We start from the raw sequence: 25,475 nt of genomic DNA on the forward strand, positions 1-25,475 counted from the left end.
ATGACAGGGTGGGGGAAATAGTGGCCCTTCAAGACTCATTACCAAGCTCTCATGGGGACGGGGGTGGCGCTGTGGTCTAAAACCACTGAGCCTCTTGGGCTTGCCAATCAGAAGGTTGGTAGCTCGAATCCCCATGATGGAGTGAGCTCCCGTTGCTCTGTCCCAGCTCTTTTCAAACTGCCAAACCAGCAGTTTGAAAGCACACCAATGCAAGTAGATAAATAGGTACCGCTGCAGCGGGAAGGTAAACTGCGTTTCCGTGCACTCTGGTTTCCGTCACAGTGTCCCTTTGCACCAGAAGCAGTTTAGTCATGCTAGCCACATGACCTGGAAAGCTATCTGTGGATAAACGGCGGCTCCCTCGGCCTGAAATCAAAATGAGCACTGCAACCCCATAGTCGCCTTTGACTGGACTTAACCGTCCAGGGATCTTTTACCTTTACCTTATCAGGCTCTCATGTAACACACCCTTCTCAGTCACACCCATTACTGGCTCTGCTTTGCACTGTCCTTGAGTGTTTTTAGCCTGCTGGAATATGTCCTTGAACTCTGATGATGCCTCTCGTTTGTTTGCCTGCCTGGATGGAGAACAAACAAGTGTGCACAGAAACTTTGCTGTGCAAAGGTAAAATTTGCATTCATTCTCAGGCTCACCTTTGCCTCTGGCCCTGCCAGCCACTGGCATGTGGTCCCCAGAAGGTTGAGTAGAAAGGAATGCTACTCTTGGGTGGAAAACATTTCCCCACCCTGCTTTATCGGAAGCTGCTTCTGAATTTCCCCTCAATTTCAAAAGCAGTTTGCCATGGTAGTGCACGGAGGGGTGCGTGCTCTTGTTGCAAGGTCAACATTAGCAAAGCTTCTTGTGGATCCATCCAATTTCAGTTTAATTGTCCTCTACATCCTGTGTAGGGCTGTAGCACAGCGGCAGAGCATTGGCTTTCCCTGGGAAAAGTTCCGAGCTCACTCTCCCAAACCTCCAGGTAAGGCTGAGAATACCCCTGCCTAAAACCCTGGAGAACTGAGGCTAGTCCTTTGCAGAGCTACATAGACCAATAGCCTGATCTCAGTATAACACAGCTTTCTATGTAAGTGATTAGGGGGCACCTTAAATGCATGGTGCACCTCAGGATCCCTTGTCCACAGTAAATATCTGGCTTGGCAGCAGGCAAGTGAGAGGGTACATCATGGCTGTGGATGAAACAAAGCCAGTACAACAATTACATGGAATGACAAGGTATCACCGTTGCACAGCCATTATGGGCAGGTATGGAGGCACCAAGGTTTGAGAACAGGGTAAAGCCCTCTTTTTTAATATATATTTTTAAATTTTTCATTAATAACACTTCAATATGGGCCACATTATTACAATGCCAAATCATACCAAATCATAATACAATTTATAAAGCCAATTATACATTCCAAATTAAACAATTCGGTGACTTCCCGTGTACTGATCGTCCAGAGATAATTATTTCTAGGTCCTGCGCATAGTCTCATATATAATCCAAATACAGCAATTCCGATCTTGATCCTTTCTTCTATTTTTGCAGCCGCTGGTGTACTGACTTTCACTCATATTCCAAAAAATCCATAGCCATTAACTAGGGTGAATGAGTGTCATCCCATCAACTTCCCAAAAGCTTGTGGGTGTGGTGAAGTAACCTTTCAGGTTTAATGCAACACTTTGCAAATAAAGGTGTATTACATTTCACTGCAGGCTACGATAAAGCCTAACAGGTGAGGAAGCATACCTGCTCCACCTGATACATTCTATGTGAAACGGGGGCATCGTACTGAATTCATTATTATTTCTTCTTCTTCTTCTTCCGCCCATTTGACTGGGTTGACCCAGTAAAACGTCCTCTTACACAGACAAAACCAAAGTGTTCCTTCCTCTGAATGCTTGATCTAGTAATTGCAAGCAATGCAGCTAGACTTCCCGTTCAGGGGAGCTACTGCTATTATTCATGATCTTTAGTAATGAAAACTAGTTTGGTGTGGGTTCTCCCTCCCTTGCCCTGCTGATACATAGACAAATTTCCTTCCTTTATAGTGTTGTAGTCTATATGATTGGGTTTGTTCTGCTGTGCCTTCCGTCTTAAATGATGAGATTCAACAGTGTCATATATAAACTGAAGGACTGGAGATTTTTTAAAAACCCATTCTCCCTTAAAATATTATATTCATTTACATTAATTTAATTTATTTATATTAATAAATAAATAGAAATAAAAATGTGCACCCCACCCCCAAGACCATTCCATTATAACTATCCAACCTCCCAAAATGACAACACTTTGCATTTCTTGTTTTCCCTTAACAACTTCTTTGTCCATTGCTCCAGTTGTATACAGTTAAAGCAAGTTATTTTACTTCCTGTTAGAGCTTCTATTATTTGTTCTTTGCTTCTCATTTTCTCCACCCATTCCTTTATTTCAAGTATTTTCTTCTCTTTCACTTCTTTTTCAATGTCCTTTTTAAAATTTACTGGGAAATCTTCTATCATCACCACCGGGGTTAGTGGGGAATTTACCGGTATCGGTTTTCCTTTATATTTTGCCCATATCTCAATGATGTTTCTTAATAAGGGATTTTCAATATTCTGCCACCAATGCCTATTCTGTTTGACAGAAAATATATTCACTAATTTCTCCTTCATTTTCTGTGTACCACTCTTTAACCATGCTAACTCTCCTTGTTGTGTTATCCCATCTATAATATATCTTAACTTATTTGCTATATAACTTTATGTTGTGGAAACCTAGTCCACCTATTTTCTGGGATTAAGACCATCTTCTTTTATTAATTCTGGGTTTCTGATCCCCATTACAAAATTTATTAATCATACTTTGCCAACCCTTTATCTCTGTCTCCGATATCTTAATTGGTAATATTATAAATAAAAAATATATTCTAGACAAAATTTTCATTTTAATTATCGCTATTCTTCCAAACCATGAAAGCTTAATTTTATTATATTCCTCCAGTTTTCCCTTAATTTCCCTTTTTAATTTGTTAAAATTATCTTGTTCTAAATTTTCTAAGTTTCTTGTTATATTTATTCCCAAGTACTTTATTACATTTCTTAATTTTATATCTATTTTTTTCCCTTCAAAAGTTTTCGGTTTTCATCTTCATCGTAATTAAATCTCATAATCTCTGATTTGGACCAATTAATTCGCAACCCTGCTATTTCTCTAAAAAAATTCAAATGTGGTTCTATTACCTGCATATTTTCCAACAGATTGTTTGCAAGATGTCATCTGCAAATAAGCTTATTTTCTCTTTTCCTTTATTGCTTATTCCTTTTATATTTCCATCTTCTCTAATTACATTGGGCAGAGTTTCAATGACCAATACAAATAAAATTGGGGAAAGGGGCATCCTTGTATTGTATCTCGGGCTAGTGTTATTTGTTCTGTTATACCATTGTTCACTACGACATATGCCTTGTTCCCCAAGTATAATTGATCTAGTAATCCTTTAGATCGTTCTCCAAATCCTAAACTTTCTGTAATTATTTTTAACACCGGCCATTCTACACTGTCAAAAGCTTTAAAGATATCCAATGCTACTATACCAGCTTTCAATTTATTTTTTCTTATTATATCTATTTTATTCAACACTCTTGCTATTAAACTAGACATCTGTCTTCCTGATACAAAGCCACATTGGTTTTTATTTATATATTTACACATGAAATTATTCGTCCTTTTTGCCATTATTGCAGTCAATATTTTGGCATCTTGATTTATTAGGGAAATCGGTCTATACAATCCTGGGCCCTTCAAATCTTTACTTGGTTTTGGAATTAAGATAATCATTGATTGTTCCATGATGGTGGGATCCTCTCAACCTCTATTACTGAATTATATAATACTTTTAATTTAGGAACCAATATTTTTAAAAATACCTTATAATATTCTGTTCCCAATCCATCTGCTCCTGGGCTTTTCCCCTTTTTTAGTTTCCCTATAACTTCCTCTATTTCTTTTTCTGAAATTGGTTGTTCCATAACCTCTCTATCCTTCCTTTCTAGCTTTATCTTCCGGTTTCTCTCAATATATTCTTTCATCTTCCCCATAGAATTGTTACCTGCAGGATATAACTCTTGGTAAAACTCCTGAAATACTCTCATCATTCTCAGCTCCCATTGCTCAATTTTCACATTATGTTGCTTTATCTTTTCATCATTGTTTTGCACTCTTTCTTGGATTTGGTCCATCTTTGCTTCTACTTTATCTACTTTATCTTACTTTGATTTCTGAAATTGCTTTGTCTATTTGAGTGGTAATGTCTGTCACTATCTGGTTTCTGAGAATCTCGTTGCCTTTCTGCATCATTTCTTTTATTTTATCCAAGATATCTACTTGTTCTTGATGCCTTTTTACTTTAGATTTCGCCCCCAACTCCTCCTTGCTCCCCCTCTGAGTTCCATTTTTCCTGTTTTTCTTACTTCCATCTCCACTTTGTTTCTCTTGTCTACTTGCCATAATTGCTTCTGTTGATTGGGCTCTGGTTAATCACTGGACACTTCAATGTGATGGGTGTCCCCCCCCCCAATTTATTTTGGATTGCTTTGCCTCATGGGAATTGTCTATTGGCATCTAGCCAACTCAACTGCTTCACCGAGCTGCTATTTACAGTGCCTTAAAGTCACAATAATTTCCTTATAGTTTAATGCGAATGTCTCGGCTTGAATTTTACCCGCTTCTGTTATCTTTGTAGTATTTATTGTTGTTTTTCCCTTTCAAGTTCTTTTGCTTCAATTCAATCTAGTATCCAAGACACGATCAGGCTTCAGGCCTGAAGACCAGAAGTAAGAGCAATTAATTATATTCAATTATTTACTCCAAGATTTCCAAATATTTTGCTGTCCTGGCTATTGATCCTTTCTTTTCCCCCTTCTACTATTTAAATGTAAGATGTCCAATCATTTCTAATTGTCCATTTTTTGTCTTCACAAGCCCTTTGCTTTAGATTCTTTTCCAGCCGATAAGTTTGGCATCTGGCCCAGGCCTGGCATCTAGCCCAGAAATTAAGCAGTAGTGTTTATTATTTCACTACTCCAAATTACATTCCTGCTTGAAAAGTTCTTAAGGACTGACCTGTATTCTTTGCTTCATGATACTTGTTCCCCATTCTCCCTTTTTACTGGTGCCTGGTTTTGGCTTTTGCATTGTCTCTGTTCTGGGGAAAGACTATGTTGTTACGTTACCTGGTGAATCAGGCCACAAAACGGTTAGGTGAGTCTCAGTTGTTTTAAAGTGCTCATCATGCCCTGTGCAATCTCGTATGTTTCCTGCTATCATTATCCACCATTTCCATCTAGAGCACTTTTATTCTACAAATTGGTCCATTTAGCCACAGAAAAACCCAATGAGGCAAAGAATTGGTTCTTGCAGTGCACTCCCTGGTTTTGTCTTGACCAGTCAAGAAGTAAACTCGATGTATGGGAAATCATGATGAGAATGCTGAACGGCACTATTCTGCAGCCTGACAGCACTCTCTGTTCTCGCAGGTTTCTTGCTCTTGTTTTTAACCCAACTGCATGTCAAAGGGCCAAACAATATATGGTGCAAGGGATCAGCAATCCTATCTCCCAATCTCATCTTGTGACCTTAAAAACAACTGCATCAGCTGTGTGATGTGGATCAGGACCACAGCACTGGGGACGTGTGCAGAATCATATACAGTGGTACCTCGGGTTAAGTACTTAATTCGTTCCGGAGGTCCGTACTTAACCTGAAACTGTTCTTAACCTGAAGCACCACTTTAGCTAATGGGGCCTCCCGCTGCTGCTGCACCGCCAGAGCATGATTTCTGTTCTCATCCTGAAGCAAAGTTCTTAACCCGAGGTACTATTACTGGGTTAGCGGAGTCTGTAACCTGAAGCGTCTGTAACCCAAGATGCCACTGTAGTTGAAGGAGACCCTGAGGGTCATCTAGTCCAACCTCCGGCAATGCAGGAATATGCAGCTGTCCCATATGGGGATCGAACTTGCAACCTTGGCATTATCAGCCGCATGCTCTAACCAACTGAGCTATCCAGGTGGTTTGGTCCTTTCCCAAATCCATCCTCAAAACCATGCCACTAACCACCATTACACAGAGGAGGCTGTATTAGACCTAGCTTTCCCCCTAAACAACTGATAGTAACTTGATGATCTCTGTAACTAAGGACTGCATCAGAAGGCAACCCAATTCATTGCAGTAGGATTTACTCCCAAATAACCCCACTTAGGACTTTGGCCTTAGCCTCTCTGCCACTCCAACCACCAACTCATACAGCAGCAGCTGCCACATGCCCAGTGCAAGTATAAAATTCAATATTGCTTCTCTCGGGAGAACATCCAGTCTAGATTCTAATTTATTTCCACTAGGAAATACAATGGCATAAGAACATCCATGTATCAGCTGCTCAAGCCGCGGGATTCTGTGAAAATAAGGTACACTGAGTAACAACGGGTTCCCTAAGCAACCATAGGCAGTTTTAGCTAAAAATAAAGCACTTCAATGCCTTGGTGCAAAAGCAACGAAGGAAAACTTGGAGGCTACACTTGCCTGGGTGCAATCTCTCTCCACCGGAAGGAATGCAGAGAGTGCATTCTTGTAAAATGTAGCCAGGAAGAAACAGAGCATTCATTCTCAATATAAGTAAATATTAGACGAGCCTTTTTGGATCCAACCAAAGGTCCACTTTGTCCAGCATCCTTTTTAGCCCATTTTTGTGCCCTTCTGCCTCTTCTCATGCCAGGTGTGCTTGCTCCTTCTTGTGTGTCTGCAATCATGGCCAGAATTAGTTTAATCATGGCCAGAATTATTTAGTTAACTCTCTCACTGGGAGCCAGTGCAGTGTAGTGATTAAGAGCGGTGGACTCATAATCTGGTGAACCGGGTTCGCGTCTCCGCTCCTCCACATGCAGCTGCTGGGTGACCTTGGGCTAGTCACACTTCTCTGAAGTCTCTCAGCCTCACTCACCTCACAGAGTGTTTGTTGTGGAGGAGGAAGGGAAAGAAGATTGTTAGCCGTTTTGAGACTCTTTCGGGTAGTGATAAAACGGGATATCAAATCCAAACTCTTCTTCTTCAAACCAAAGAAATTGTATGCTTTGTTTCTGCTGAGCTACTCCCCACTGCTGTAGTAAATGTGCAGATTTTCCTGAGCTTTTCCCCACTGCGGTTGCATATTCTTATTCTGTGTGTCACCAATAAACATTTTGCTTTATAACTTATGTAAGTTCCTGGACAAATCGGCTGAGATGCAGGATTGTCGCTGCTCAATACGAAATTCTTAGAATGTGTGTTTACCAAGGGAGCTCACCAAAAGCCTGAGAGTACCATCAGCTGCAGGCAGCATGGCCACTGCTCAGGGATGATGGGAGTCGTAGCCCAAAACATTTGGGGGAGGGTGGCTTTGGAGCTACCCCAAATTGGAGTCATAGGGTTTAGAATTAGAGTAAATCTCCACTTGTCTTAAAAGCAAGTGTTATTCCCAGATTAAGCATTGCATGCCAATGCCCAAACCCCAAAGTTCTGCCTGTTTTACCTGCCCATTCAAAGTATTTGAGCAGCGTCAAGAGCATGGAGAAGGAGCCACAACCTTCACTCGCCTTGCCCTCTCCTCCTAGTCTGTGGTGCTGATTGGGCCCAGAGGGAGAGGGCAAGAGAATGAATAGTGGGATAATCACAGGAAGAAGGGGAGAGCTGTAGGCCAGTGTGATGTACTAGACCATTTGTTGGAATAAGGCAGGAATAGACAATGTGTTGCTCTCCAGGGACTGTCAGACTCCAATTCCCAACAACATCTTGAGGGCACCACATGGCTTCCCTTGGACTAAAGAAACCTGGGTTCAGTGCTTCCTGGGTAAGTCGCTATCTTGAAGTCTAGCCCATCTCGAAAGGTTGCTGTGAAAATAAAACAGGCTAACTGTGGATAATTGGATTGTATGTTTGTAAATCACCTTGTGACTCATGTGAAATGCAATCCATAAATGTATAATAATATAATAACCCTCTTTGCTTATTTGAGCTGCTCAGATGAAGGCAGAGGCTTACAAATGTGATCAATTATCCTGGTACTTCCAAAGAAATGCATTTAGGATTGAGATGCAAATATTTGTTTGTCTAACCACCTTTTTTAAACTGTGTTTAGATGGGGCTCGGCATCAGATACCTGTCTGGTTTGCAACACTGGAGATTTAGATCATACCAAGCGCAGCTCTTTTCATTTGTGTTTTACAGAGGCTTTCATAATTACATACCTTATGATGATGCTAAATGTAATTCTGATCATGCCCTTCTAAAAATGCCTTGGATTAAAAGCTTTTACGGTCTCTTTAGGCCATGGGCCTGCAATTACAGAAAATGAACTGCATTTTAGCTTTCCATTGAAATTAATAACAGCACTTCTCCAATTGACTCAGTGAGTAGTTAATGGAATAAACTGCATATTTCACTACAATATGGTTTTAAAGCCATTTGAGATATATTCTGTGCTTCAAATGGGATAATAATTCATACGGTACAAACTCTTATTTGGGATTCTACAAAATCTATCCCAGATATGTCCAGAATTTAAGATATTATTAATGGTTTGACAATCATTACCTGCTTGAGTCTAATCTTCCTTACCTTGCATACTTGGGAACGTCTCCCTTCATGCATGATGAGGTTCAACGAGACAGCCTAATAAGAGTGCGCCTAATGGCATTTAGGATCTTGCACCTAAGATTTCTGCATTTTAGCATGTTTCTTAACATAGTGGCATATATACAAAGTCCAGTTGATTGCCGTTCTCTTGGTCACATGAGATATCCCCCGTAGTGTCTCCACTTCTCCCATAGGGGATGCACAAAAGTTTGTGCCATCTATGACTGAATATGATGCATGCAACCTGTATTGGCCATAAAAGTTAAGGGCAAATATATTTCCACGTTGGCTTCAAAGCCTGGTGACTAACTTCTTTAAAGTGCTCAAATACCCCCTCAACACAAACACACAAGCACACACAGCCTCCACTTGAACACCATAATGAGCTGTTTGCATTTATATGTAAAGTAGCACATCAAAGCTGCAATCCTATGGGACTTACCTCCAAGTAAACATAAACAATTGCAATTGACAAATTGCAATCCTAGACACACTTAAGGGTATGGGTACATACCACCATACCTTTAAAGCACCCACCTACCAAAAAGAAAAAGAATTCTGATTATTGCTTATGATGATTTTATGCTGGGAAATGTGTACTCGGGGGTGGGGTGCTGAGTATGGTCACTTTTGGTTGCTATCGCTGCATTGTTTTAATATTTATTTGTTTAAGTAGCCCTGATACCTTTCAGCATAAGGCAATGCATAACGTTATAATAATACTATTCTTCTTTTTTTATAAAAAAAAAACCACACAACTTCTATCAGTACTGATTTTCAAAAAGAACAAAACAGAATGGCTGTAGATTTTGTAGGATTCTTTTTTCTCCCCCCCCACCCCCAGTGGGGGTTTAAAGGTATGGTGGTGTGTACCACATCCTTAAAGGGACGCGGGTGGTGCTGTGGGTTAAATCACAGAGCCTAGGACTTGCCGATCAGAAGGTTGGCGGTTCAAATCCCCGCAACAGAGTGAGCTCTCAATGCTCGGTCCCTGCTCCTGCCAACCTAGCAGTTTGAAAGCACGTCAAAGTGCAAGTAGATAAATAGGTACCGCTCCAGCGGGAAGATAAACGGCATTTCCGTGCGCTGCTCTGGTTCGCCAGAAGCAGCTTAGTCATGCTGGCCACATGACCCGGAAGCTGAACGCCAGCTCCCTCAGCCAATAAAGCGAAATGAGCGCCGCAACCCCAGAGTCGGCGACGACTGTACCTAATGGTCAGGGGTCCCTTTACCTTTACCACATCCTTAAGAGTGTTTAGGATTACAATCCTATTTATGTTTCCTTGGAGGTAGGACCCAAAGGATTGCAGCTTTAACGTGCTGATTTATGGCATATTAATTGCAAACAACTCTGCTCATTATGGTGTGCAAGTAGAGGCTCTGTGTGTGCTGAGGCGTCACTTGAGCACTTTTTAGAAGTTAGTCACCAGGTTTTGAAGCAAACATGGAAATATATCTCCCCCCCCCCCATGAGTTTCTGTTTGTTGAATTTTGTCCCCAGTCAAACTTTACAGATATATGCTGCTGAAGCTGGGGGACTGGATTTCCTAATGGAAATGCTGACAGACCTTTACTTATAGCGCTATAGAGAGTGCCCCTGTAATTATTCAATTGCCTAATTCCATTTATCTTCCATGAACCATTATGGGCTGCTGACACGCTGCAGCTTCCTTAGCAGAATACACAGCCGAGTCTAATGGACTGCAGGGAAAGTCAGTTAAATGGAATAAGGTTTGTGCCTTACTCTCAAAGGCTATTATTTTATAAATGAAGGCAGGTGGATGCATTTACGTTATTAGGATAAATATTTATGAACTGTTATCACTGATACCCTGCATTACAAAAACATTATCTTCCATATTAAAAAAATAAAAAAATAAAATACAAAGAACAATCCATGCCCGAGTATATTTTGATTAGGATATTGATTATGGTGCTCCTTACACAAAGCCACAAAATAGCATGATCTTAGAAATGAATGCTTGCTGTGTTTTTTTCCTCCCCCCCCCCCTTCTTATGCAAGGAAGGAAGGTGCTGTTGAGAAACAAAGACTGAAAGCTAGCATATTTTGACACCATTTTAAAAACAAACCCTCAAACTAATAACTTTCCATTTCTATCTCCAAGCATGTGTGAAAATATTTAATTAACCAAATGTGATCAGCATACTTTGCTACTATGCGTGGGACTACAGAAGAAAACTAATATATGTTACCTCGTTGAAAAAGAATATCAAGTCACTGTTTTTCTCATGGCATTAATCTTATACAGTGGTACCTCGGTTTAAGAACAGTCCTGTTTACGAACAATTCAATTTACGAACTCTGAAAAACCAGAAGTAGTGTCCCGGTTTGAGAACTTTACCTCGGTCTAAGAACAGAATCTGAACGGTGGAAGGGTGGTTGGAGGCCTCATTAGGGAAAGCGCCCCTCGGTTTAAGAACGATTTCGGTTTAAGAACAGATTTCCGGAACAGATTAAGTTCGCAAACTGAGGTACCTGTAAAAGAAACTTTTTCTTATACTTGGAAACAGAAACTGAATGCATAACATTTGAGAAATTGAGTTTGTTAACAGCACATATAGCTATGCATTCAAGACTCCCGACCTGAAGAAGTTAGTCATGCTTGAGGGCCTTGACTATGTTTTTTGTTTTTTTAGGTTTATACCTAAAATGAATTTTGTGTATTTTGTAAGTCTTGTTGCTTATTTTTTGATTTGGAGGGGTTGTTCTTATTTTTGTGTTCTGTACGCTGCCCTAGCATCTGCACCAATGAAGGGCAAATTATTAATATATCTCAAATGTGTGAAATAAGATTGGCTGCAGCTCCCTGGTGAGGGATCATTTGTATGATATGTGAAAGGGCCTTACCTCCCAATGAAAATCAACTTAGTTGCCACGAACCTGTTCCATTCAGTTTAATGGGACGTAAAATGCAACTACCTTTCTCTGAGTCAGGTCCAAGGTGGGAGAACTTCTCAACAAAATCTAGAGCTGCAATAGGGGTGGGGAGAGAGAGTGTCCCTCCTTTTGCTGTTGTCTTGCTGCTGCCTGTTTTGAAGTGGCAGCCACAGCATTTGTCCGGGCAATGTTCCCACAGCTCCCTTTCTAAGATTATTACCATACTTTTCTGTGTATAACACGGCCCTATGTATAAAATGCCCCCTATTTGCGGGGACTCAAATTTAAGAAAATGGCCCAAAGTTGTTGGGAGGATTGCCAGAGGTTGTTCATGATTTTGGGGGAGGAATGCAGTAAATCACTAACCCGACAGCTACGACCGCACGCTGAAAATCAGTCCAATAAACAGCAGCACAGGAAATTGTAAGGCAAATTGCGGGAGCCAATCCAAAACAGCCCTTGACGCAGCAACCAATCACACTCCTATTTACCGTATACGACGCCCCCAGTTTTTAAACATTATTTTACAGTAAAAAAAACACCCTCGTCTTATACACGGTATATATCATTATGTAGAACTAATCCAATGACAGTTCTGGGGGCAGCCCCTGGCAGCCCTCATTAACCCACAGAATTCTGTTTCCACCGCTACAAGCTGGTTTAGCTCTCCCAAATATCACCTCCCATCCCAAAATACCACTGAAAAATGGTCCACAAAAAGACAAGGAGGGTTTCAAGCCAATCCAAAATTCCTTTGTAAATGTGAACACTTCATTTTTCTCAGTGAAAGTTAATCTCAGCATGCTTAGAAATAACACTTCGTTTCCTAGAAGCCTTGATCCTTTATCACAAATGTGTGTAATAGGCTATTATCTTTCAGGGGGTAAAAATAAACTTTCCACATGTCCAGAGGCATTCTCTTATTATATCACATTGTCTTGAGACTGACAACTGAATTTGGTGTACACTCAGGTAGGTAGCTGTGTTGGTCTGACGCAGTCGAAATAAATAAAATAAATAAATAAATTGTGCAGTCACACCTTAGAGACCAACTAAGTTTGTTGTGGTTATAAGCTTTCGTGTGCTTGCACACTTCTTCAGATACACCAGCATACAGTGCAACTCGCTCATGCTGTATTTATCTTAGTGAGACTTCATAAAGCAAAATATTATACCTCATCTCAATAGCAGTACAAAACCCAGGCACAGCATCATGGGAAGTAAAAGAGGCAGGAATTGAGGGCAACCACAATCGAAAAGTAAACACATTTACAAATACTCATTTTTACCCTTATAAATGCTCTCTCATTTGTTTAGATGATAATCATGTCAACAAACCTCAATCAAAAGGACCATTTCCCAGGGCTAATAAGAATTAAATGCAGTAGAACATCCTGTGTATTCAGCTATCACTTTGGATGAAAATATCTTGTGAACTTTAAACACAGATGATACTCGGGGAAATAGGTTGTGCTGGTGGGTTCCCCCCTCCCCTTCTTGTTGTTGCGGTGATTATTATATATTAAAAAGCATTTGCACTTTCCTAGACATTTCATGAAGCATTTTGTTTTCTTAATCTTTGCAAGAAACATGACAACATTTAAATTTCTTTGCAATTAGATTTGACTTAATTATGACCATTGTTTAATACCACCTTGTTTTACCTGCTTTGGGTCATAAATAGCCACCAAACTCATCATTTCATAAAGAGTTGTTTTTCTACCTGATGTTCGCTATGTTCAGAATGTTAATAGCTACTACAGCGGAATATGAATAGGCTTGGTGCAGCCACTTGAAATATAGAAAAATGGCCCAGACATTAAAAAAGATAAAAGGGAAAAGGGCAGTAATGAATTTAGAGGAAAATGAACATTAATGGCACTAACATTACTCATGTTCCACATAACAAATTATTGGAAGTCTGTCAAGCACACCAAATTACCTACTCATCTGCTGTTGTGGGGCCCTTTGGAGCTATCCAAAACCAGCAAAAGCAAGACAATTTGAGCTAATTTTACTATTTATAACAATAGAACAGACCATTAAGATAAATTAATGTCATTATCAAGTTTCTATGAAAATGACAAATACTGCTATTTCGAGCAGCTTTAGAAGCTGTTGACTATAATGAAATCTGCTCTAGAGGTACTAAAAAGAAACACTCCATGTAATTATTTTCTAGTAGCTTGTTTGTTTCCTTCCTATTCATTTGGCTTTCACACAATTAGTTCTGTACACAATACGTGGTAACTAAATAGTCAACACTACGTGGCATTAGGACTAATTGGGCAATTAGGAGGCAGTTCCCATCCTTTTAAGTCCTAAAGAGAGTGGGGAGTAGACGTTCTCCAGGCAACAATAACAGTACCACACAGGCCAAGATTGTCCAAGTTTAAGGGAATACAAAGTAGAACGAGGAACAAAGTGCAAATCAAATGCTTCACCTAAAGCAACACACACATGAGGTGCTTTATTCAACAATCTAATTGTTCACACACACAGAGAAACACAGGGCACTGCGGCAAATATCTTTGCCAAAGCAAGTCTATCTTAAGATACTAGTACAATAGCTTTCGGGTTCTTCTTAGGTCACAAGGTATTTCAAAGATATCCAGCATCGAAAGCCAAGGTTCACACGGTGTCTCGTGCTCTGCAAGTGAAGACTGTCATAATAGTCAGGGAAGTTGTGGTCACTGCCCTTTAAGAGATAAGTTCTTGAGCCAAAGGGAGCTCAACACAACACACAGATTCACCCGTGCTAAGATCTGCTTTGTTCAGCCCAGCTGTGCTATCATCGCACCCTTTAGTTAATTCTGACGCTTTCCAAAGCCACTAGTGCAATCTCTTTGCGCACACCTTGCAGGTTCACTGCAAAAATTGTCTGGCATCACCTCAGATCCATTATCTAGCTTCAAGCACCCCCACAACATCTATAGTAGCATACCACACTTCTCCAACAGTGTACCTTCCTTCTCCAATTTTGGAGTTGCTTCTTTTCTCTCTCTTGTGCACATCTGGGCGAAATGAGCCCTTGTGACGCATGGCACCTCAGGCTGGGCATACTCTAGGCTTGCGAATGTGTCCACACCCTGTTTATTCTGTGCTGTGCTGCTATCTTTTGGGGGACTTTACACAAAACAAATGAAATACCGTGAAAATCCCTGAAACGAGAAGTAATTGACTAGAAATATTATCTTAGAGAAATAAACTAAATAATAAAAATCAAAAAGTTTAAGAGAAAAATTAGGAAAACCTAGAATTGTACAAAGCCTTAACGGGATGCCGGCTACAAACCTCATTTCACTAAGCTATTCAGTTTCCTCAGAAGGAAATAGAAAAATCATAAACCTTAAATGACCAAAATTCAAAAAAGGGGGTTAAAAGTCCCAAAAATTCTTAAGTATTATAATCCTAGCTCAACCTAGGTGAAGCAAAGCGCAGTAATAAAGGATTAAGGACTCAAAGGTACAGTTTCCAATACTAAATTTACAAAAAATGTTTGAAAACCTAAATGGCAAGTTTTAGACACAGCCCAGCTTAAAAAAAGCCAAACACAGTAATAAGAGATGAGGACTCAGCTGTTAAAGTTCTAGTATTGCCTTTACATAAAGGTTTTAAAAATTTGGCACAAATTCAAAGAAAGGAATGTCAGCATCGCCCTTGAGCCAGTGCCACCGACTGGACTCATCCACCTCAGCCCCGACTGGGCTAGGCGAGCTGGGTAGCACTTCCAGAGACCAGCTTCTGCACAGGAACAGGTCAAAGTGCTGTGGACTCACAGCTTAGAGTTGTGAGCACCCGATTCACTCCAAGAAGACAGCCGTCGCACAGCAGAGTATAGCAGAGCATAAACGACTCGGAGAGCAGCTCTGTAGAATATCTTCTTTATTCTATCTACAACTATTTTACACAACTATATACAGAGCTAATGAGGTCTAAACATAAATGAATGCTGAACTTCACTGAGTGTCTGCAGCTGCTCTTAGCAGCAACCTTATCTATACACACGATCTCTAACACTCAGTCTCTCTCTCTCCGACACACTGACTGACTGACTGACTAATGTTAGGCTGGAGCGGAATAAGTAGAGAGCAGAACACCGCCCCTCCTCTCTGGAAAATCACCAGAGTCATCAGCAGATTCTTGGATATGGGAGGGGTGAAATCTCCTCAAGGAATACAAGATAAGCTGTTTTAGATTTTAAACAAGAACAGGGCAGCCTCGTTTCTTAACATGACGTTTCCTACAGCTTCAAATTCACAATCTTGAAGTTTTTGCCTTAGCTCTGTTAGAAAGTGATCTATTCCTGCTCCTCTCTGTCAGGGATACAGCTTCACTTTCTTTCAGCTTCTGCACTTGTTTAATTTTACGTTGCCACCCATTCACTCAGAATGCTTTCAAAACCTCTTAGTAGCTGGTATAGTAGGATTAGACATGAATTGGACAGAAAAACCAGAGGCAGGATGAACTTTAAAATGAAATTGTTGCCTTGATCAAGGGGATCTTATTATATATGGAAATGCTGATGTTTACATTGGGGTCTTAATGGTGCTTGTCAACAGTTTCTGAAGACTCAAGAGACATTGTTGCTGACACCAGCCTCTAAATGACTTTTACCGCTGGCCAAATTCTGAAAACGAAGCAAGCTGACTGACCTTTTCCTTACCCTGTTTAACGAAGATTCAGACAACAGACTGGGAAGTAAGTTTATAATACGATTTGCTTACTCACAATCTTGCATTGGTTCTCAGCTACAGCAGCAGGAAAAACTATGCAGGTAAAATACATATATTTAAAGTAAAAACAGTCTCAGACATGTGCCTGAGCCAGAGCAAGTGGAAGGCGTAGCTGCACCCATTGCTGGTCGAAGGAAGAGAGAGGGGGGAGGAACAGGAAACGCTTCTTTGATTCTTCCTGCTCAAGAGAGGAGAGGAAATGACATCACACAGAGCCCTCTCTACGAATTACATTTCTAAGGCCTATCAGCTCTGTGGTCATTAGCCCCTAAACTTATTAACTAGCAAGAATATGCATTGTTGAATTTTACTGCAATCTCCCACATATCCCTTTTGTTTCTCTGAATGCACGTTGGGCTTTTGCAAGGATTATATGGGCTGAATCTCTACAGGTGTTTGGCATATTTTCAATGTCCTATCTCCAATGCAAACAGGGCATCAAAGCAATTTTAAATTCCTCAGGATGAGAATTGGCTTTGGTGCCTGTTAGATAGAGCTGGAGTGTCTTTTTCCACCCTGTCCAGCTTCCCTCTCCCCCAGGATTTTGGGGTTGTCAGGGAGGAATGTAGGGGCAGAGAGAGGTCCTTGGCCCCATTTAGCAGAACAAGCATCAGGGAACCCAAATGCAAAAGCGCTATGTTACCACATTTTGAAGCAGGATAATTTACATTAACGACTAATTTTGCTATTGTCAACCTAACACCCCCCAGATGTGTTGCACTATAACTCCCATCAGCCTTAGCCAAAATTTTGGCCCCAAACACCTAGAGCGCACCAGGTCAGAAGACTAGTCTGGAACACGGTGGCTAGCACAACCTAGAGCATCTCTGAATCAAAGCTGCAGTCTCTGCCTCAAGAGCAAGCCCATTTTGGAAGACCCTGTGCAATCTGCTGTAATGGATTCGCCACCACTGGAACCTGTTTCCCCCTCTTGGTTCCTATTCCCTGTGGCTTTCTAGCTGTCAGGCAAACTCCTTGCCTGGCACTGGTGCTCACCTCAGCTCTGGGTCCATATGCCAGCATAAAGCTCTGGGCCCACTGGTGCCAGCATGCTAATTATGCCAGCCCCTGCCCTGGCACAAATATGCCAGAAGAGGGGCCAGCCTAATTAAGATACCAGTGCTGTTGGCAAGCTGCTGTCCGCAAGAGCCTGGTAGGCACTCCACTCCAGTACTGACTATATGGTTTTACAATGGCTTTAGTATGGCGTGCTAAAGCAACGAGGCTGCTGGAGGCCTGCCTGGTGGAAACTGATGGCACAAGTCATGTGTGCAGGACGTAGCTAGGACAATGCAATGAAATCATCAAGCCAAGAGTGCAAAAGCATTCCCCTCTGGAGACTGGGCCCATCACACAAGAGCCTCAATCTGATCATACTAACTAAGGAGTGATTAACACAGCTGGTCTCCATAAAAGAAACTAAGGATGTATCCACACATGAGGTTTGTTGCAGTAGTTTTACTGATTAGAACTGTAACCCTTCTCTTCTGATTTCTAACATCCCTTTCACACTGCAGTATGTCTTTTGGCCGTTCAGCTTTCCACTAAGTTTATGCCAGCTGCACACAATTGAGGCTTAGTCTGCAATGTGAGCCCAGAGAACATGAGAATGTAATGCCAGAATCTTAACATGAGGTCCCCCATCCAATTTGAAACCAGACTAGGCCCTGCTTAGCTTTGCAAATGTACTAGCAGTTTTATTGCTGCACCACTAGGATGACTTTATCCCAAGATTAAGACAAGTGTGTGTGAAAACGGCTGCGTAAATCTGTCAAGATACACTACTGCTGCTGTCAAAAGAGACCTGCTGAGTGCCACTGCTGGGCTGCCATGTTGCAACACCAGCAGTGGTAGTCATGGCTCTGGGGCACTAGAACCTGCCTGCATATTCGGTCTGTTGGTGTCAGGCCCAATCATAAGATGCACAGGTCTGTTCACAAATTTCTTGCCTTGCCTTGCCTTTATGTATATATATATATATAGATAAATGCATGTATAAGAGGAGAAAGGAAATGCATGTTTGTTTGTGCGTGTGGTCAGAAGCAGTGTACTTCTGAGTACACTGAATATAAAAGGTCCATAGGTCACAAGCAAAGATCCCAGATTTTATCTCCAGTATCTCTATGTGAGGCTAGGAGAGGCCCCTGCTTGAAACCTTAGAGAGCCACTGCCAATCTGTGTACCAAATAATGAGTTATACTGATTCAGTATAAGCGCAACTTTCTATGTTCCTCTGACCACCAGATGCCATAGGTGACCAACAATGGGTGGCCATTGTCGTCGTGCCTTGTTCTGCGAGCTTCTGAGGATATCTGGCTAGCCCCAGCTAAGAGAAAGAACGCCATTTTGTGTAATCCTCCATGGCAGAAATTTTGTTTTATGTCTTTTCCCTCGCAACAATCATTCTGTGACTGGTGCCCACAGCAGTTCCTCAAAATTCCAAAAGATTGGTGAGACCTGCTTCCAATATAAGTGTATTCCCTTTGCCCCTTCCCAGACTTAAGAATTTGGAAATTCATCATTTAGATCAGGTATGGGGAATTTTTTGACCCTCCAAATGTTGCTGAACTATAATTTCCATTGGCCAGGAATGGTGGAAGTTGTAGTTCAGCAATATCTGGCAGGCCAAAAATTTCCCCTACCTGATTAGGCAAGTGAGCCAAACCCAGAAATTAGTGTGGAAAACAAAATATCCAAGGCTCACTGGCAAACCAGAGTTGGAGAAACGCCTGCTTACAGACCCAAATATGAAAAATGGGACATCTGCCTTTCCCTTTTATACTTACTATAATAATAATCTGCAGCAGCAGCAGTTACTGGAGTATGTGAGCCCAGCCAGCGCTCCTCTGATCAGTTCAGCCAGTGTTAAAGTTAATGAAAGCCAATTAGTATGTGAAAGCTCTATCAAACATTTCAGAGCATTTTATTAGTACTATTAGTCAGAGGCTTTCTGTGTCAGGGGATTGGGCTTTTTTTTCTTAATTAAACCTTTATGAGAGAATATCAAATTTGATGATCCATGTGGTAATTTATTATAAAATAAAGAGACCGTGGTCCGAGCTGAGCTCTAGGTGCCTAAGTGAGTCCTATGACACAGGGGCCGCAGCCTCTTACACCAGGCCTGAATTTAGTCCCACAGGTTGGCAACGGTTTTAATTTATTCATTAATCTGGGGAAAGCCTGCATGTTTTTTCTGTGGCGTACAAGTACAGCTCTTGTGCTGTCTAAATAGCAAAGAAATGCTGAAACAGGGCAACAATACCCTTACTTCAATAATTTTACGATGTGGTTTCTGCTGGGTATTTGTTTCTGTTTATTAAAAAGAGGACAAGATGGAGAAGAGAGAGAGTCCCCTCTCAGGAAGCAGCAGGAACCCAGCACCTCTGGAAGGGGGGAGCCCCACCTGTTCAGCCCCACTGGTTGCTCCTGCCAATGGGCCATCTAGTCCTGCCTCCTTGTTCTCACAGTGACCAACAAGATGCTGAAGACTGACCCTCTGTAAGGGGTTAACAAGGAGGGTGCAAATAGGCGTCATAAATCCTTGCGCAATATGCAGTACATGTGTCCTAACCCTAATTCAGCCACCCAAACTTGGTCTGAATCTGTCAACCAACTGCGCACTCCTGAAATGCATGTCCGTTGAAACCGATGGGAGCGACAGTAAAAGTTATTTGATATTTAGAAGCTGCTGTACTCAAAAATTATTCAGCTCCCAGAAATCCTGGCTTGAAATCCAGATTGAGATTGATAACAGAGCATGCTCTTATGTGTCCCTGCCTATGTACTTTTATTAAAAGATTTGTTATTTTATATATAAAGTATATAAAGCAAGACAATTATATAATATAACAGATTAAAATTAAAAGATGAAAAAATATTCCTGCAATTGCAGGGGGTTGGTGTGGATGACCGTCAGAGTCCCTTCCATCTCTTCAGTTCTATGATTCTATGAAAACCGTAAGATGGGCAAATAGAGAATCAGTACAGTTACATATAGGCTAAGTAACAAACTCCAAGTCATGAAAGATAAAAGCTAGAATAAAAGTTGTCTATTCCCCAAAGACCAGAAGCCTTTCTTATAGGTATTCTAGGGACAGGTGTAACAAAGATGATGCCCAAACTATTTATGTATGTGACAACAGCATCTAGAATAGTACATGCACAGAAATGGAAAGAAGAGAAGGTTCCAACGAAGGAGAATGAGTGGCTTTTGAAAGTCATGGACTATGGCAGAAATGGCAAAGCTGACAGTGAAATTAAGAGATCAAAATGACAAGCTTTTAATAGAAGAATGGAGGCCTTTCGTGGACTATTTAAAAGAATATTACAGTCAAATGAAATCGTGGGCAGGATTCAAGATAAAAGCCGCAGATGAAAAATGACAAAGTAATTGTAATAGCGAAACTTTTTTTTTTAACGGATAAAAATATAACGCAGTAGAAAATGTTTGAGTAAAAACACTGTAGAAATGAGGTTGGGAAGTCAACTTACGAACCAATGTATTTGATTTGAAGGTTATTGTGAAAATGAAAAAAATTAATATTTTTAAATCTACCTACCTACCTATGAAGGGAAAGGGCTCATTGCTTTAGCACTGAATGCCTGTTTTGCCTGTGGAAGGTGACAGATACAACCCCAGATTCTCTAGTTAGAACAATCCCTGGAAAGAGCTTTTGTTTGAGATGCTGGTGAGATGCAACCCATCAGGAAAGGCTACATTGGGAACACGAACCAATGCTTTGACTCAGCATAAAGTGGCTCTATGGTGGCTCAGAAGGTGTGTTTTGTAAGCTTTGGCTGGCCATGGCTTCCCAGGACATGTGTATGCCCACAGGAACATGTGTTCCATGCTGCTTCCAACATGGAAGTCTCTTTTGGGGCAAGAAATCCATGATGAGCTCTTGTCACTGCACAGGTAGGTGCTTCTCATAACCCCCATCCAATTTGCTGAAAATACCTGGCTGTGGTGGACCTCTTGAAGGATACAAGGTTTTCACATTGTCTGGCAATGAATAATACATTGGGAAGCAAAGGCAGCCATTAGCTCTCTTCTAATCAGTATCATGTAGCATTTTACCAATTAACCACTTCTCTCAGACACTTACCATATGAAGTGGCTCTGGGCAGAACTCCCACCAGGATGGACTGGGCCATCTGCATTTAGAAAATTGCCCATACATTTATTAAAGTGAAATTCACCCACTAATTAGTCCTGTCAGTCTTTCCTCCAAGGGTCCTCATTAGCACATTGAGCTAATTACTGCCACCAGAGGCATAAGCGTGTGGAATTGGAAAAGTGTGTGTATTGGGGGGGACGGGACTTTCAGAAAGCTGAACTCAATATAAATGTTACAATTTCTTTCCTATCAATTGTAACCCAACAAACGGAGAAAACCCAAAATCCAATGGTGAAACTGAGTCAAGCTCTAGCCTCCCACATTGCTGAAGTTAGAAAAAGAATAAAACTTCAGCAGTATGGGAGGGCAGAACTTGACTTTGTCACTTGAAGCAATTAAGTCTACATGATTGTTATAACTGATATTTCTTTCTCCTTTTTAATAGAAAAAGAATAAAATATCAGTTATAGCCATGATGTAGACTTAATTGCTTCAAGTGACAAAAAGCTGGAGAGCAGTGTGCTGCTTGAATAACATGAAAAGTTCAAAAATCTGATTGGGTGTGCTCCCGAGCCCTCGGGCAAGTCTAAAGTAGACCTTTGGGTCCAGCTATTATGTATGCCTTTATTTTATTTTATTTTTACTAGAGGCTGCTTTCATATAAATATGATCAAGGCAGTTCACAGTTTAAAATAATGCCTTACAGTTTAATAGATAAGGAATAAAAGGAAGAGGGGAAAATAAACATATTGAGAAACCAACTCAAGATTGTCTCACCCCGTATATAAACAATGGATCACTGCACTCTGCCCCTAAAGACAGGATCTCATCAGGAAGTCTGTTCCATACATGTAGGAATAGGGCTTTTAGTGTGGCAGAACCTGCCCCTTGGACTGCCTCCCATTACAAATCAGACAGGCATGGTTTCTATTATCTTTTCAGCACCTGTTGAAGGCCTTTCTTTCCCAACAAGCCTTTTAAGTGGAGGTTTTTATCCCAGTCAGCAGCTGTCTCAGACTTTTATGTATGAAATTGTTTTTTTAAACTTTTTTATATATTTTATTGAATTTTTTTCAAATATAAAGAAGTAAAATGATACAAAAGGGGGAGGAAGAGAACAAAACAAACAACTGTGTAAAGGGGGGGGGGACACGTTATATGAACATATACCAAAAAAAACAAAACCTAACCCATACATTCTTTAATTGCTTTTATATATGAAATTGTTTAATATACGTTTCCAGTGTTGATCGTGTATTTTGTTGTTGCTTGTCACTTCAAGATGCCTCATAGGAAGTGATTCATGAATGGAATGGAGCAATAAACATATAAATAAAACACTTTCAGACTGTCAGGCCCAACATCAGCACATGACATCCATCATAGTGGTTGAGTCAGAGAACTGCCATTTTAATACGCCCCCCCTAAAATGTAGTCACATTCTTTGGGGCACTGTGGGAAATAAAGAAGGCTGCCCTCAGTAGGAGACTAGGTAAACCTACAAGGTAGCAGAGGAGCTCTCCAGAGGCTACTGTTGGTTTTTCAAACCTACAGCCTGTTTGGAGTACCATACTGTTTAATGATAAAGTTACAGAATATCCCGGTAGAATAGCCACCATGAGAAATGGTTGCAGAAAGGGGGGGGGGGCGAATGGAAGTTAGTCCTCACCAGGTCCACTGACAGAACCTGACTTTCCTACCTTTCCTTCAGTTACAACCCCATAAAAACCAGGGCCTTTTTCAGCTGGAACTCAAGTTCCAGCACCTCTCAGGTGGGCGCCATTGCCATTCTTAAGAGAACAAGGGAGGCAGTCATGGTGAATTATTTTTCTAGAAAAACAGCACTGCGTAAAACTGTATGTGCTTCTCTCTTCTAAGTGCCAACTCTGCAGCAGAACCACAGTGCCCAAGCTCATACCTTTCAAAAGATTTCAGCACAGGCTGTGGTTGTGTCAGCCCCTGCCTTCATCCTCCCAAAATTTCCTGTCCATTTTCATGACTCCACCTATTCTCCTTGGCTGCCCTTTATGCTTGGATTCCCTGTTGGGTGCTACTGCTCTGCCTTCCTTCAAATCTCACCTCAGAGCAAGCAATAAGGCAGTAGGCAAACTAACAACACTTCATATTTCTTGGGACTTGTTTTTATCCCGGGCTTTTAAATCTGCGTCTCTCAATCAGTTTAGCTGGAAACTGTTTATACCTCAGCATGTTACATTGGCTAGGGTGAAAATGCCCCATGTACAGAGATTCTGTTGGAAATTTGGGGAATATTTTGGGCGCTTTTTGTGTAGTGGGGGACCTCTAGATCAGTGTTGGGTCTCCAGCTGTTTTCAGACTACAATTACCATCATCCCTGACCGCTGGTCTTGCTAGTTGTAGTCCAAAAAACAGCTGGAGACCCGCGTTTCGGAAACCCTGCTCTAGATTGTAGGTGCCTGAAATTTGGGGACACTGTTTACTACCATGCCAGTGAAAATATCCTTGAAAGACTATGTTCTGGGTTGGAATGGGGGGCAAGGGCCACATTGCCTTCTGGGCCACCTTCAGGGAGCTGCCAACCAGCAGAAGGTGGGGCCAGGAGCAAAAGTAGGTGGTCAAATGTTTACTTTTGTACATGTTTACTTCTCGATTCTCCAGCCAAGCAAGCAAAAGGGCCAAGGGCCCATTCCAGCCAGGAAAAAGCACTACAGGGGGGGCTGCAAAGCAGGGCTTGTAAGAGGTACAGCCTGGGCAGAGGGTGGGGAAGGGGTGGGACATGGAGGAGTCCCAAGTGTCAGGTAGAAAGGCTCAGAGGGCTGCATTTGGTTCTCTATGGGAGAATATTTATGGGACCGCCTCTCCTGGTATGCCCCGCAGAGGATCTTAAGGTCCATGCATAACCATAGTTTAGAGGTCCTAGGCCCTAAGGAAGTTAGACTGTCCTGCACCAGGGCCTGGGCCTTTTCAGTGATGGCTCCGACCTGGTGGAATGCTCTGTCCCATGAGACTAGGGCCCTTCAGGATTTAACCTCCTTCTGTTGGGCCTGTAAGACAGAGCTATTCCGCCTGGCCTTTAATTTGAATTCAGCCTGATCTTTTATTTCCCTTCTCTTCCCTCCCCCTCCCCTTTTATGAAGATCACCCGCTCTGAGACCCCACAGATAATTCTCCCCTGGCCTCCTCGCTGGCCCAAGTAGGACCAATTCAGCCAGATAGCCCAGGGGATTATCTGATTGATTTTTGATTCTTGAATTTTATTGTTATTCATGTTTTTATACCGTATTTTATGCTGCTTTTATAATTGTTCTAAAGTGTTTTAAATTTGTTGTTAGCTGCCCTGAGCCCAGTTTTTGAACCAGGAAGGGCAGGGTATAAATAAATTATTATTATTATTATCATCATCATCATCATCATCATCATTACCACTGTTCTCAATTTGCTCCTCATGTGTTAGTTCTACAATGAAAAGTGCAATTTGGATGGGTTTTAATCCCACTGGCTGGGATTAAAGTTTCTTTGCGTCACTGACCAAGTCTCAGGTCTGCGTCATGTGCACAGCTTTCAGAGTAACATGTTTAAAGGAAGGGGGCATAAAGACAAGCGTCCCATGTGAGATGCCCCAACACCTAGGCCCAATTCTGTGTCTTCCCCCTGCTTTCTTTCTTCTGTGACAGCTTGATTATAACTGGGCATGCTCGTTGCGAGCCGAATACCCGTTTCTGACACAGCCACATTATACCGCATATTTCATTTGTGTAACCACTCTCATGCTCGTAATTACTTGATGCCTTCGGAGCCGCAACAGTAGCACCGTTAAATGTAGGACAGAAATTAGAAAATGCCGTTCTGTCTCTCTAACAGACTCTTCCCCGAGTTTTATGGCTGGTACGGAAAAGGTCTGTTGTTTGGGGGCAGCCACACTGGGATATGCACTTCAGGAAAGGCTATGGCCGTGATCATTATATGCAAATTTGCCACAGCATTTATCCCACTCTTCATTAACATAATATCATCTGGTACCTAAGGCAGCTATTACCTGATCCTGGACATTTCTCATAATAGATGTGTGAGAGCAAGGAGGGAGGGGGCGAG

At 41.5% G+C, this 25,475-nt stretch overlaps 2 long non-coding RNA genes across 3 annotated transcripts in view; both read right to left on the bottom strand.

Moving 5' to 3' along the window:
* LOC310704936 overlaps positions 1–25,475 on the bottom strand; it is a 48,243-nt gene that overhangs the window by 13,851 nt on the left and 8,917 nt on the right. The window lies entirely within an intron of this gene.
* On the bottom strand, positions 1,112–24,082 carry LOC310704957. Its single transcript, XR_014525119.1, has 6 exons — positions 23,323–24,082; positions 19,074–19,133; positions 16,283–16,465; positions 11,016–11,149; positions 8,265–8,352; positions 1,112–5,218 (listed from the first exon to the last, which is right to left on the bottom strand). It is a non-coding gene; the product is annotated as an uncharacterized lncRNA (long non-coding RNA).

This window comes from Podarcis liolepis (assembly GCF_965112155.1).
Source record: "Podarcis liolepis genome assembly, chromosome: 4".
NCBI classification, from domain to species: domain Eukaryota; kingdom Metazoa; phylum Chordata; class Lepidosauria; order Squamata; family Lacertidae; genus Podarcis; species Podarcis liolepis.